The sequence below is a fragment of the Antennarius striatus genome, chromosome 17, assembly GCF_040054535.1.
Source record: "Antennarius striatus isolate MH-2024 chromosome 17, ASM4005453v1, whole genome shotgun sequence".
NCBI classification, from domain to species: Eukaryota; Metazoa; Chordata; class Actinopteri; order Lophiiformes; family Antennariidae; genus Antennarius; species Antennarius striatus.
The window spans coordinates 4,268,719-4,284,772 of record NC_090792.1 but is presented as its reverse complement, the minus strand read 5'-3'; the positions used below and the strand labels follow the sequence as shown (position 1 = coordinate 4,284,772).

The window sequence follows — 16,054 nt, the reverse complement described above, 5'->3', positions numbered from 1 at the left end:
GCATTTGTTTGCATCTCTCAATGTTCTCAAGTCAAATGTTTATAAGTTGAGGACTACTTGTATTGCCAGGAATCCAAGTGTAACTGATAAGTCTTTGTTTATTTTTTGTGCCCCTTCTCAGGCATTGCCTTTTGTCATGCAGGTGAACACTCAAGAGAAGGTAGGACCTGGATGTTGTGCAGGATTCTTCAACATCGTCATAAACAAATGAACGGATATCACTGAATCTTGTAGTTCATCCTTCCAGAACTGCATCAGAAATGATTGATTCTGTGAATTTTTTTCTTCATTGAGTTTCTTAGTTTATATGTTCAAAAAACATAAACAGAAAGCAGATGACAATAAATGAACCTTCCTGTTACCTCCATCTTTTCTCCGTTGCAAATCTAGAGGTGTGCTAAGACAGAGATTCTGGCCTGTGCAGAAGTACAAACTGTTCCATGCCTAACAAAGTATGGAAGAAGTCTGTTTACTCCAGTTTGGATGACACAGGGATAACGGCCATCTGGAGTATTTTTTCATTGTGACATTGGTAGATGCGTGGGCAAACAGTGAGCCCAGCACAGTTTAAATAATGTCCCAAAGTGGCGTTGGCTAATGGTTATTATGAGTACAGTGCAACTGCAACTCATCTTCCTACCCCCAGGAAATGTTCCCTTGGTGAAATACAATAAGTGTCACAATATGAAAAATGAAATACTGTTTAAAACCAAAAATATAAAAGGCATGAGACCAAAAACACAAGGACTTTCTGAGAATTTGAGGAAAATAAAACCCAGAGGCAAAGTGGCTGAACGCCACACATTGATTTGTTTATTTGGCAGGACAGCAGCAGCATCGCTCCTCACATCAGTGGAAAGCTGCATAATGTCGTCACTGAGCCTAAGTGCTCTGTTCTCCTGCCTTCAACTGCCTCCAAGATTTACTCCCTCCCAGTAAAAGGTATGCAAACAAAGATGCAGAGCTTCACAACATGAGAAACAGTTTTAGAAATAACTGCTTACAAATGCCCTTATTAATAAAGAATCACCAAATGCACACGCCACAGAGAAGATGTGAGGAGTCCTACAACTAAACACTTTACATTTTTTTGTTAAGCACTGTGAACATGTGTCTGAACAGATTGAAATTAGTATCCACATTTCAGTTTCAGAGGTCTGTCTCTAATGCTGCAATAAATAAAACATTTGGGGCTATGTTCAGATCAACAGTTGAGCCGCATCATAAGAATTTAGCCTGATAAGAATTTACTGATAGCACTGGATCGTCCGGAAAGCATGAGGGAGAGTCAACCTCACAGACACATAGACATGTCTTTGTCTATGTGTCTATAAACATATAAAAGAACCGATCCATCAGGGACTGATGTTTCTTGGGACTCAGACCCTATCTCTTCAGCTCCACATAAAACTCAGGCTGATTTTCTATTGGATCCAGTACAAAAAGAGACATTTACAGATTCCCTATGTAAATCTCTATTGGATGCCCTTTGAGATTTATAGTCAAAAGAATCTAGTGGATATCTGCTGGGAACAAATCCCCAGCAGTTATCCACAACATCTAGATTCCTCTCCTGTCTCCTGGTGTGGGTCATACGGGGGATCGGCATCATAGCTGGACAATCAGCCCGATTTCCCAACCTGACCCGGCCACAACCACCAGGGCCCATCGATCACTGATCACCAGCAACTGGCCCAACAGCAACCCTGAGACGCAACACTACGGCACCACAGAGGGGAAAGAAGGCGACACACAGCCCACCCCACCAGGCCCGGCTGCTGGGCCATAGAAGTCCAGTCCAACAGCACCGAGGCTAGCCAGCAGCCAAAAGCCATCACACCACACACAGAGGTGGCAGCCGCTGAACAGCCAAGCCCCCCCCCCCCCCCCCCCCCAACAGCCAGTAGCCAGTCCATCCCTGCCGCTCTGAGATACTTTGCAGCGCCACCATTGATCCACCAGCCAAACCAGAGGCCAAGCTTAGGCCCAATAAAATAGCCCCATGAACCAAGTGAAGATGGCGGACCACCACCAGAGCCCAACTCAAAGCCAGCTGCATCAGCTGGCAGTGCGCCAGCCCCAGGAGCATGTAGCCGACCACCCACCACAAATAGCAACATGGAGATAGAAGCCACAGCCAGCCCAGAGCCCCCCTCGCATCCGAACAGCCAGTACAGGCCCCTAACCCCCAGAAAACTAGCCCGACGCACTGTGAGTTGCCAAGCCCACACCCGGGGTCTCAGCGAAAGCAAATTCCGGACTGCACGCCCACTGTGGCCCCCACCGCAAGCCAGGGACAAATCGGTGGGCCGGAGCGTCCACCCTGCCCCCAACCCCCCAAACCCCCCATTCAGGGTTAGTTTACCAAAGTTTTCCACTAAACCTGCTTTGTGAAATGGGGCCATTCACAGCCGATAATCCAGGATGTGTCAGAGCTTGTCTCACTTTGCATCATTAGATAGTAATCCTGAGACCTTAGCACACACATTAATTAACAAACAGAATACAGTCAAACATCGGTTTTCAAACGCTTCTGCTTTCGACCAGATCGGTTTTCGACCAGAAAATCCGAGAATTTTACGTCTCTGAACTCGACCAAAATTTGGCTCTCGACCAAACCGAAAGAAGCCAAGCGTACCTGAACGCGACTCACTCGGGAGCCGAGCGAACTCGAATGCCCAGGATGCTTCCTCCGTAGCGCATTCGTGTTCAAAGTTCGATAGGATATCTTTTATTAAGATAAAACAGTGTCTCAACGTGTCTCTTCCATTCATCGGAAGATGAATACAAGAGTTTCAGTATAAAGTAACTCCTTGCTATCAGAAAATAAAATTCTGGGTAAATTTAATTCAGGCTGCAGAACACACCACAGCACTAAAACCACTCCTACTCAGATAATCAGTGATCCTGGATTAAAATTGATGAGAGTAAGGCCCCAATTCTGGTCATTTTAGATTTAAAATGCAGTATTTGATTAGACTGACCATGATCAATGGCCTAAATAAGTTGGTTGGTCTCTTGGTTTACTTTGGTCACTTTTGGATTTGAAAAGTTTTGCCTGACAGAACTAAATAAGCATTGTGCTGAAGTCTGATAAGCCTGTAAAGTACACCTCAGCTACCTGGAGCAGTTCCTATATCAATGCAGACCTTTCTTCCACAATCACTTTGTTTCTACTCTGCCATTTTTTATTGGAAATGTCCTCAGAAAGCAACCAGTTCCCAGTGTAAGCTGTGAGCAACCTGAAATAATATAGAAACACGAGGGCACATAAGATAATATATAATTAAGCTGTTTTAAACATTTTATTGTGGAATTGTTTCTTTCTTTTTTTTTTTTTTTTTTTGGTGGAAGGTGCTGCCTCGTCATTTAGGGATTTTTTTTTTAAACACTTTTATAGTGTTTTATAGATTCTGCATCTCAACCATTATTTGACCTTTCTGAAATAATTTTAGCCTCTAATGTAAATGTGTCCTTTGGAAATAAGAGAAATACTTACAGGTTAAAATTACTTTATTCGAATAGGTTTATGTCAAATATTCTTTGTAAAGCTCAAAGTTTAGCGGATGGTTGCCACCAGTGGTGTGCATTGTTAACTTAGGCAGTCTGCCAAAGGGGAAAAAAAAGATGAAAACAGACTGCAGGTTAGAAAACTAAAGCAGGTTTGAGTCCCACTCATGGTAATTTACCACGTCAATTCCCTCACTGTTTCTTCACATTTTCTCACTCCCAATGCCTCCAAAAATTATATTTAAAATAAAAAGTAAACTGAAACATTACAGCTGTATTTCTTCTGAATCACAAATATAAATTGCTCAACTTCATTATGATAATAATAGTTGTTTTCCTTCAGCCTAAACAAACTTTCTCACTAGGCCATGCAGGTTAAAGGCAAAGACAAATGTAAAATATATTAGTCCGACATCTGTCTTTATCTTTGGCATGTCTATGAAGAATAGCTGGTCTTACTAAGTCGAAGGTTTCCTGGGCTTCAAACAAAGATCTAAATTTCATTCAGCATATTAAGATGTCAGCATAATGACTTAAACTGCCTCATAGTTCATTGGATTTATACCTTGTCAGATACATTTAACAGCCTTATCCACTCTTACCCTCCTTCTTACTACATTTGATCATAAATAGACCGCCCTGTCACTCGGGGTGAATTCAAATTTGCTCCACTATATGGTCCAGTCTCACATTAGATAATCTCCATCCATCTGAACTCTCTTCTTGTTACTTTTCACTGGAGTGTAACTATCATTTTGTCATATGTATCGATGGCATCGGCAGAATTTTCATGTGCAGGTCGGCCCCCGACAAAACAGCTTCACATTTGTCTCACTTGTCATCGAGATGAAAGAGAAGCTTTCAGTAACACAATCCAAAAAACTCATGGAGTGCATGGTTAAATCAAATGTAAGGTTAATGCAAGTTCACAAAGTGTTTAAAATATGCATCAATCAATTACTGTATATATTCATTCATTCATTCATCTTCATGTACCGCCGCTGTATCCGCTGTAGTGGGTCACGGGGAGCTGGAGCCTATCCCAGCTGGCATAGGGCGTGAGGCGGGGGACACTCCAGGCACGACTCCAGTGCACCACGGCCAATTATACATATCAACCGGAAAGTTTTATCCACGTCAATAAAATCACTTCTTCAGACTGTAATGTTTTTGCTCTCAGAATCCCAAGTCGGGTTCCATAGAATAATTACCATATGAAAAGAGAATAAGAGCAGTTTATCCAGAATGGCGGTCACCTAAGGCTCACCCTGCAGTAACAAACACTATATGCACACATAATATACGTACCTGCCATTGCAACCTATATTGGCCTTGAAAGGTGACTAGAGTATATGTTAAAGGTCAGATTTACTACATTTAATTAAACATTCATAAAGAGCCATGTGATCTCTGATTGAGAGCAACATGAGTGAACTTTCTGTAGTTTTTCTACCATTTGTTAAAGGGTCCAGCAGATGACAAAGATAAAAACTGAGACACATATACTATATTCCACATGGTAAATTCACAACGTTTACCCATACTGCCAAAGTTGAAAGCTATGAGTCTGGTACAAGGCATACTGGAAAATATGTACAGTGTCGAGAGCCTTGGGGCTGCCTTAATGAGGCGGATTAGCGAACCATGATGGAGCTCTCGTATGAGCTGAACGAGGGGTGGAAAGGCCAGTCGCAGCAAGGGTTGGGTAGATGAGGGAGCAATAAGTTGCCAGGTAGAGGAAGGGTTTACTTCAGCTTCCAGGAAACTCTTAAATAAGACAGAGATAATGCACACTGATGGATGGGGCCAGCTGGTAAAAGCTGACAAGTGCAATCAGTAGATTATAACTATGTAATGTCATGATCTTTTTTGATATCCTGTTGAAACAGGATGGGGGAGACAGCTGAGTCCTTAATTCAGTCATTGTGACATGCTTTCTCTGCACTGCAAATGTTGAGCATTAATATTATGTGATCACATAGTGCATTTTAAATGTATTTCCAGTTAATAGCTCAATTAGCCAGTAATACATTGTTAATGTGTATTTGACTATTTCCCTCTTCCCATCATACCGGATGGGACAGATATATGTATTCATTTATTTATTTTAATGGTAAGTATGTGTAGGTTCTCAGACATCCAGGTCGACATAAATGAAGAAGAGCACAAATCAACTGGTTGAGGTAAATCAAGAATCAACTGTACTTTCTTAAGGTTGGTTGAAGACACTTCACCTCTCATCTAAGTGAGGCTCCACAAGTGTAAGGTTCAACACAGGAGACCCAACCCCTCAGGACTAGACTCAGCAGTCCACCTGCACCTGAAGGACACAGTCCACTCCTTTGAGGACAGTGATGTCCAAGTTTTAGCGAGGAAATAGTTAAAGAAGCCATTTTTGTCCAAATAGAGTAGCAATCTCTGAACAGAGGAGGAGGATTAAGACTCCACCTATCATCCATCTACAATGCAGTATTTACCTCTATCTCCAGAAACCACAACAAAGACATTCACAACTGGGCGCAGCTCAACATAACAGCTCACATGAGGGTGGGCAAGACAACAAATCCCTTATGAATGGTAGCGACTTATTGTCTTGGTGGTTTCAGTCCTATGTTTTCTGCTCCAGCAGGGGTTTACGTATCTGGACTCTGTATCAGTCAGTCAGAACTGAAGAAGCCTCTTGGATGGAAGGTAAAAGACCTTCAACCAACCTTAAACATATCCAGTTTATTTGTTTGTTTATTTGTTTGCGTATCTGTTTGTGATGTTTCTGTTTTCAAGCTCTTTCTGGGTTAAATATCAATAACAATTACATTATTTGTCTCGAATTTTGTTCACTGCATAGAGATCCACTTCAGCATTCCTACTATGTGTCAAATTAATTGTGATGTCAAAAGCTGCTTTTTCACTTTTTGCTAATGCCACTTGTGAAGGACCAGGGGCACCATCAAATTAACATTCAGTCTACCAGAATTCTGCAACTACTACTACTACTACTAAAACAAATGTATCCTGCTTCAAAATAGGTTGATGTCATTGTCAGACCTGAACAATGAAAACTATTAGCTATTATGAACATTCCAAAATACTGTGATGGCTGCCAGCCAGCTGGAGACACTGATGTTATAATGCCAAGTTGTTTTTCTTATGGCTCATATTCACTCAGGTAACCTGTGTTCAGGGGGAGAACTATAACCACTGATAACTTCTTTACTTTTCTTGAACTTACCAAGGCACTAGAAACCCAGAAACCCAGTCTGGTTGGTGTAGTAAATAAGAGTAGATGAGGGCTTCCTCCATCTGTAGAGGAGTAAAGGGCCCTGCACACTAAAGAGATGCTGAAATGTGACAGTGCAACCCTAACAATCTATCAATGCTAACCAAGGATAAATTTCTCTATTCCAATCACAATCACGCCACTCTACCTTCCCCTCACTGCATGTCCAGAGGCCCCTTGTGTGTGTGTGTTACAGGGCCTGTACACACTATATATATATATATATATATATATATATATATATATATATATATATATATATATATATATATATATATATAATTATAACAGTATAACAGTATACTGAATAAAAAAATTAAAAAAAAACTAAAAACAAACAAACAAAAAAAAACAATCCACACATCTGTCAACATCACAAGTGGCCACAATACTAAACTGGTCACTGTTACGCACTACAACAGAACCAAGGTTGGAGAAGATGTGCTTGATCAAATGGAGAGGGAATGTTCAGTTAAAGCTGCTACATGAAGATGGCCAATGGCGGTGTTTCATAATATTATTGACCTGGTTGCCATAAATGCTTCGATCCTGTTAAATTACCATAAATAATAAAATAAATAGTTTGTCGCTACATTTCAGAATTCTGTCTTTGCGGGTGGTTCCTGGAACATATTAACCACGAGTAATGAAGGATTACTATATTCACAATGTAGAGTAAGGCTTGCTATAATTAGACTTTGAAAACTTAAGACATGAGCTTTGCAAATTAATTTTTTTCCTTTTCAGCAGAATACCCTTACTACAGAGCTCACTACAATATTAAAGAATGGCCTTATGTCCCACGATGATCATGATTGGAAAAACACTAATGAAGAACAGTATCTGCCCACACTCCTTTACCCTAGATTTTACAGATATCATTACAATAAATTTGCCAACACTTGAGCAAGCAGTTTTACTCTATAGAGTATTTTTCTCTTGGCTGTACCATATGCTGCAGTCCATTTTGCCCAAGGTATACTGCCTCCTTGCCATCTCTACCTGAACTCTTTATCTGCTTTCTTCGCCTGAAAGCAAAAGTTGAACAAGTGCGGATTATCTCAATGTCACGGCAGCTTTGTCCCTGGGATAATGGTTGACAAAGAGCTCTGCAGTGACAGCAGCAAACGATGCCAATTTTGTTAAAGAAAGGGAGGATGATGGGATGAGAAAGGAGAGTTTGGGGAGCCAGCTTAAGACCTTAATTCAACTTTGCAAATCAGAAAGCTCTTGGATTTTTTAGTGTTTGTTCTGTTGAAATGATGTATATATCAAATATATATGTACCGATCATTGAGGTTCAGACATAAAAAAAAAAAAAAGCTGACTGGAGGTGTGTGACAGAATGATACTGAAAATATTTGAATATTTCAGTAAAGCAAATCTAGCAGTATGCAGAGACATCTAGCAGTATGATTGCAGAAGACAATTGGTATAGAATAGTGTAACACAATAGTGTGCATTTTATGATTGAAAACAATTACAAAATGTTTTTATCCACAGTACAGTTTTCGATGATAAGTTGATGACAGTACCATGCCTGATGACCCTGCATGATAATGAAAAAAGTTAAAGAAATAAAACATTTATTTGATTCCATCTTGGGGACAGTACAGCACAGTCTCTGAGTAAGTGCACTGAACTAATAAATAATTTGTTTTGCCAGAATATTCCTCAGTTAAACAAAGATAAACTGAAGTCACTGTTCTTGATGGTAAAAAAAGAAGAAGATTTGAAACCCAACACTCATTACCTGAATCTAAACTGCCTCATTAAGACCAGGCTAACCTTACGTTGCCTTCAGAGCAAATCTAGGATTTTTTTTTTTTTTTGTAACACTTTATTTTAAGGTACACCTATCCACCATTAATTAGTTGCTTATTAACATGCAAATTAGTAATATATTGGCTCTTAATTAGTCATTATTAAGTAGTTATTAATGCCTTGTTCTGCATGGCTTTATTAAACAACCAGTAAGCCATTAACTAAGAGTCTTCCCTCAATAACCTCAGAATTCTTGCTTATTAGTACTAAGTAAGGAAGTTGTTGTATATGAATTACGATCTCAATATGCTTCGCTTAGCATGGACTTAATAAGGTGGTAGTACCCCAAGAATAACCTCAGAATTCTTGCTTATTAGTACTAAGTAAGGGAGTTGTTGTATATGAATTACGATCTCAATACGATCTCAGTAACAAAGACTTAATTTAGAGTTATTTGGACACTTAATATTTGTAGTTTTGTGTTTTATGTTCATTAAGTGGTATTAAGGGAGAATAACTATTCTTGAGGTACTATCACCTTATTAAGTCCATACTAAGCGAAGCATATTGAGATCGTAATTCATATATTCTGAGGTTATTGAGGGAAGACTCTTAGTTAATGGCTTACTGGTTGTTTAATAAAGCCATGCAGAACAAGGCATTAATAACTACTTAATAATGACTAATTAAGAGCCAATATGTTACTAATTTGCATGTTAATAAGCAACTAATTAATGGTGGATAGGTGTACCTTAAAATAAAGTGTTACCCTTTTTTTTTTTAGTTTAATAGTCTGGCATTCTCCCTGTCAAAGAATGTATATTAAAATGGTGCTGGTTTGTAATAAAGTAAACCCACTCTATTGACAGTGAGTGTACCCAGTGTCAGAAGAGGTCTGATGTGATTCTCATGCCTTTGAAACCAAGCACCCTTCTTTTCCATCACATTTTATGGAATTTACATAATTACACTACACCACACCTTTACTCTTGTATTTCTTTGTCCTGTCATTTTCCAAATGTCTTTTGTAAGGAATAGTTTCAAATCTTGCCTAATGTCTTTTATATTTTATGACAAACTCTCAGGATTGCCTCATTGTTGACATGTGTTATGCAAACACACTTGACTTGCTTTCGGTAATGTCATATAACATGCTGTAGCGGGTGTGGTGTTAAATAATCAGTGGATATTATATAACTTTGGTTGTTTTACCATATTGTGGAGGTAAAACATCAGTTAAGAGCACTGTTGATGGGTTACATTTGGGTACTCACAGTAACAGGATCAGTTGTCAGTCAGGTCAAGTATCCACACACATACTGAGTCACACAATGAGCGTGGGGTCTGAGTAGTAGGGTGGTAGAACTTCAGGTAACCTGAACAAATGAAAGACACAGAACAGAAAGTTATGGACGATGTTTTTTTAGAAATTGTACAGCTTTTCTTTCCTTTTTCATTTGTCCTGACACAAGATGCATCTGGTACCAGAGGCAGATGGTTGTCCACAACCACAACCACAACAGAATTAAAACATCAAACATTCACAAAGCAATTTAGAGTGCTGCAGAAAAAACTTTTGTTTTTCTGTTTTGCTTTTGATTTGGTAATTGTACTCATCTTAGTCTTTCATGTGAACCTGTAAAATTAAAGGGTGGATACATTGTTTTGATGAAGAAATATAGAGGTAAGGACCTCTGGGCCAGACAGAGGCAGCTTTCAAGTCATCCATGAGATTTCGAGCAATGTTTCTTTTGATAATCTGAGTCATATGAAGGATGGGAATGGCGAGTGTTTACCAATTAAAAATTAAATACATCTCCTTATAAAAATTCCAGTTGTTGATGATTCATGATTCACTGCTGCTTTTTAGGTAGGTAGGTTGTAGGTAGGTTAGTAGGTATAAATAGTGTGCCCTCATGCATTTGCACATTAATACTTGCAACTTCACCTCATCTTGGATTTTTGGTGGGCAGTCACATGATACTTTACGCATATTCTGTTGGTTGACGGCATCCAGAAGTGCACTCGGTTCCGTGTGTCTCAGACTTATATGAGACATAAAAGTGCTTTAAACAGTCGATAAGAGTGTGGGAAAAGGTAACACATAGAACGTGGTTCAATATCAGTATAGGGAGGGTCATGAACATTTTAATTACCGTAAATAATAAGATAAGTAGTTCATCGCTCAATCGCAAAATTCGTTAATCGCTTGTGGTTCCTGGAACACATTGAATGAGGGCGCACTGTGGCTAATATGTGAAGTTAGAGGGCTGGGGAAGAATGTATCAATAACAATTCTATTAACATGGGTCAGGACATAATGTCAGCAACACAAGCAGGGTAATTAATAAACAATTGTCGCCAGCACATATTCACCCTCGCTTTGGGGATACCAGGAAGTTAGGCTATAATATGTCATGCCTTGATTGAGCTCCAGGTCTATCCTGAGTTCTGCTCCAAATTGGATGTACCCATAAAATATCCACAGCAGTTGGGAGAGCGGTTTGCAGATGTCCAAGCATCTGCTGGAGGGAAGATGCTTCTATTATCAACAAGAAGGTCCCCTCCTCGCACCAAGAGGGGTAGACTCCAAAGCATACAGGAGGGTAATGGACACTCATATCTCATCCATCCTCCTCCTCCATATCATCCTCCATCTTCTCTACTCAGACTCTTTGGTTTGCTGAGTACACCAGGTTCTCCAGCGGTTGTTGGAAAATTACTTCTATGTAAAAGCAGAAAATAGTGAATTTCGTGTCAACTCTGTATCTTTTCTTTGTTTGTGAAAGCTCATGGAGAGAAACACAAGCATATCTTACTATAGCAATGACATGGAATGTAAAATCAGAGGAAATGCATGCCATTGCTGAGAACGCACCCACTGGTGATCCACTGTGCTAACTCGTTGCTAACCTTTCATCTGGGGGTCAAAAGAATGATGCATGATTCCCAGGTTATGGTGGCCAGTCATGGAGTGTGAGTGTTTGGGAGTATGGGGAGACATGCTCCAAGTACTCCTCCACCGAGAGCTCCTCCAGAGCAGAGATGGGATTGTTGCTCCACTTCCCACTACTTCTCACCCCTGAGATAACACTGGATTTCATCACAGGCCTCCACTCCTCTGCAGGTAACACCACTGTTCTTATAGTGGATTTTCAAAGATCACTCATTTCAATGCTTTGACAAAACTGTGTTCAGCCAAACGAATAACTGAAATTATGAGTCATATTTCACAGCCACGGACTTCCTAAGGGTATTGTTTCGGACTGGAAGCCTCAGTTCAACTCCAAATTCTTAAAACGATTTCTGCAAGCTCATTGGAGTCACCATCAACTTTGTAAATCAGAAAGCTCTTGGTTGCTATCCTGTCATGACAGAGAAGTTACACTGATTTGTTTGTGTCTTCTGCCCATTTTGTCTTGTGACTTGATATATTTCATTTTAAAATCTAACCCTCCTCTCATTTCAGGTAACTTGCTTCCTTTTTCGTTTTCCAGTGGTGTAATTCCCTGTCTTGGATTGTTTCCACCTATTCCTCCTCATCTTTTTATTTATATAGTCTGCATCTCCTTGAGCTTCAAGGAGCAGAAGCTCTCAATTTACTGGTCAATCTACGTTCCTACTATCACCTATGGCCATGAGCTTGGGGTCATGACCGAAAGGACAAGATCTCGAATACAAGCGGCTGGAATGACTTTCCTTCGTAGAGTGGCTTGGCACACCTTTAGAGATAGGGTGAGGAGCTCGCAGTAAAGCCGCTGCTTTACTTTATGTCAATGAGACCATTCTGAGCTTCATCAAGGAAACTGGATCACTTGATCACTTTGCCATCTTAGAAAGAAGACAAAACGCATGGGTTTTTTCCTTGGCTGCTGAGATTTACTCATAAAAATACTGCAAAATACTGTAGTACAAAATTATCTAAAAACATAGTCAAATTAGATTTTATTTCTATAGCTCTCAGTGATGTGTGGTAAGGTTCACAGAGTTAAGAGCCAGACAAAGTGGCATATTTGCCACTCTGTCTGGCAAAATATGCCATATTTAAAAAACCTGATATTAAAAACTGGTTAAATTCATTACGAGTGGACCACTCAGTTCGAATTATTTCCTGATCTGAAGTTCGACGCAAATATTTAAGCTTCGAGGTTCGTCTTTGTTTATTAATTACATCTTGTTTTGATCGATCGGTAGTCCAGTCGGAGGTGAGGTGCAGCTATTTGCTGCTGCACTGTTTGTCCTAAACAATTTTTAACTAGTTTTTAATATCAGGCTTCTAATATACTCGCAAATGTGACGCTCTGTTTTACTCCTAGAACTGACTTTAACGTCAGTGTCTCACAGACGTGAATCTCACAACACGTCGCTGCCAGACAGAATACATAAGCCATTGTAAATGCACTCCCCCCACTAAAGTGTTGTTTCAGGTATCAACTACATTTGCAAATCAATTGCAGCACACCAGACACCTTTGTCTGGCAATGACTCAGCTCTTAAAATTTCAGAAAAGGCTGGAAGTTTAATTTTGAGGGTTTTTCATTCACCTTTATGCCAGTTTCTCCATGTGTTTCCGCAGACTAATAGAATGGACCGTCACTAGATTCCAGATTACAGCACTGACACTCGACAATGGCATTTTTTCGACCAATTAAGTTTAAAGTGGGTTATTTCCGGCGCCGCAGTAGTTGGGAAATACTGAGATAAGTCAGTCAGTCAAACTTTATTCATAGAATTGTTGAAAATTCCCTATATTTTGCTACGTTATCGTAGCCAGGTACCGGTGCTCTCCGCAGGTTGGTCTGGTGTCAGACAGCAGGTCAGTGAGGGCCGGGACTTGGGCGATGCCCCTTGACTACCGTTGTTAGGGGCGCAGTACGGCCACAGTGTCTTGTGAGGATGTTCTCTGGTGAAGCAGTGCAACATGACTGCCGGCCAGACTGCCGGCTTTTTTTCAGCAATCTTGTTTTTAACCAATATTGATGTTAATCCACATATAAGGTGCATCGGATTGTAAAGTGCACTACGGGTTTATGAGAAAATTATAGGCTTTTAGGTGTGCCTTATAGTGAGGAAAATATTGAGGTTTTTAAGGTTCTTTAGAAATGGTTATTATTTTGCAATGTATATTCACATAATAAACATTTATCTTCTTCAGATTTCTTTAAAAATTATAATCACAATTAAATGTAAAATAAAAATAATCAAGAGATTCTTTAAAATCACAATTATCAGTGGGATCCTGCGTCGATAAGGATGTGTTATCAATCTCAATTGGAACCCATACTTCCTAGCAAGTAACTCTAAAGTGTCTTTTTTTTTTTTTTTTACTCTGTCTGCCTGGCAAAATGAATAAATAAATAAAACCCTCAGTTGATAAAACTGGAGTCATTTTATTAGACTTGACAAAGCCCCTGCAGAACCACAGAACACATTATACAACCGTTTTCCCAGACTGAGCGATTCTAACCATGACGACCAAATTGACTTTGACATGTAAAATTACTGGAGTGCCTGTCTAGCTTCAACTCAGCTGAGAGAAAGTTCACAGAACGAGCCAAGGCCTTTATTAATCAGTGATGCACTAGTGAGCCAACATTTTGGGAGTGGGAATATCTATAAATCCTAAGAGTTTCAATTGACTTTGTCTTGTCTTTCACAAATGTCTGCACAGCCTAAATAGTATCCACTCTTTTAAACTATTATTACCATGTGGATCTAGCTCATCAGAGAGGCAGTATGTCCTTCCAAATCACATCCAATCTCTCTTTGCAAACACACCTGTCATAATAACATGGCAGGTTGCTGAATATGCTATTACATTATCTATCTGGAGGGATTTGTACATGATAACTGAGCAAATGAGGTGTCTCAGAGAGTCAAGGTCAGCAGGAGTACTCCACACGTACCTCTGCCCTGCTGATGGCAATTTTGTATCCAACAATGAGCAGCTGGACTAGAGCTGTCCCTTGAATGCTAATGAATGAGGTGTTCACAGAAGCAGTGTATTTTAAGGCCTTATATGGAAGAGGATTTCCCACTGAAAGCACGGTTTGTGCACGCATCAAATGAAGGGGTTGAGTCAAGGACAACATCGCACAATTGTTGTCTTTACAGCTCGGCAAGCCACTGTGACAGCACGTCCTGCACTTACACCACTGTCATGCGAACTGAACGTCAAGTTCCACCCATGCCTGAAAACGTTTGATGAAAAGTCACCGAGCTTTACAAAGAATATGAATATTGTTACGACCCAGCTAGAGGACTGGGGAAATAACATAAATCAACCCAGATTTAAAAGGGGGAATATAAAACATCTATTCAAATTCTCACTCTAAATACAAGTATAAGGTATTTCTTTTTACAAACTAAGCATTGAGGCCAATGGGCGCTGTACAAAGAAACAAAAATACAACAACCAGAACTAGCTATTAGATACAAAGGTTAAACTAAGGATCGAGGCCAATGGGCACGGTTCAAAGATAACAAAGGTGCAACAGAGGACTCACTATAATATACAAACTTCCAAAAACTTCACCAGCTAAAATATTCAAATGAAACACACAACACTACAATTTCTTAACAGTGATTGGAAACAAATTCACTATACACAGTCACAGTTTGACAGGCTCAGGGTTGCACTGCCACAGTCAGACAGTCGCCCTGACTGTTGCCCTTGCAGAGCTTTTAATGTCCATGCCAAGTGACTAGGCGGGGCTTGGGCCTGTCAGGAAGACGGCCCACCAATCAGGAGATGGGCATGGTAGAGGGGCGTGGCCAGGAGTCCCAGAGACACAGCACCTGGCAATGACGAAGGAGGGCGGAGCATCCAGGAGCAGTGCGGTGCCAGCAGCTCAGAGGCAGGGTTGCAGAAGGATATGCAATATAAACAATAGATAGAAGCTGCGGCCGTAAAAAATACATTATTAACTCAAACCTAATTTCCAAACAATCTTCCTGAAAGAGACATTTTCTGCCTATAATTAATCAATAACACACCAGAACACCTCTCAACGTTACTATTCCCCTGGTGCCAGAGAGCAATCATAGCATTTCGATACAGCATACCATTTATCTCACTGTTTCCAGGTGCTCTTGTATATTTTTAGTTCATTTTGAACCACCTCTGTCTTTTTGTGATGTTTTATGAAAGCAGAGGTGAGCCTTTAGCTCTGCACCATCTTTGACAGAGCTGGGTGAAAGTTTCAGTGGGTGTTTGCAATGTAATTCATCTGTTTGAGCAAATTCCGCTTGAAAATAATTATCACTGTGTTTAGCAGTTCAAGCCAGTGAAGTGCTGCAAAGCAGTGAGTGGAATGAAGTGAAAAAATACTATGACCTGTTGGTGACATATTTTCAGTATGCACTCAGGGGTTGCGTGATGCAGACAGCTACATCTCCCAAACAGTTTTGGAGCATCCAGAGAGCATGAACTTCTGCATGATCTATGAGGGCAGCAGTTTTGTAGCAGCCTCTCCCTCACATGCTCACTGTATATACTGTAGG

At 40.2% G+C, this 16,054-nt stretch overlaps 1 protein-coding gene across 1 annotated transcript in view; it reads right to left on the bottom strand.

Moving 5' to 3' along the window:
* LOC137611026 (leucine-rich repeat and fibronectin type-III domain-containing protein 2) overlaps positions 1-16,054 on the bottom strand; it is a 138,213-nt gene that overhangs the window by 49,401 nt on the left and 72,758 nt on the right. The window contains exon 3 of the mRNA XM_068338985.1: positions 9,826-9,927. The gene's annotated coding sequence lies outside the window, so the exon portion shown is untranslated. The remainder of the gene's footprint in view (positions 1-9,825; positions 9,928-16,054) is intronic.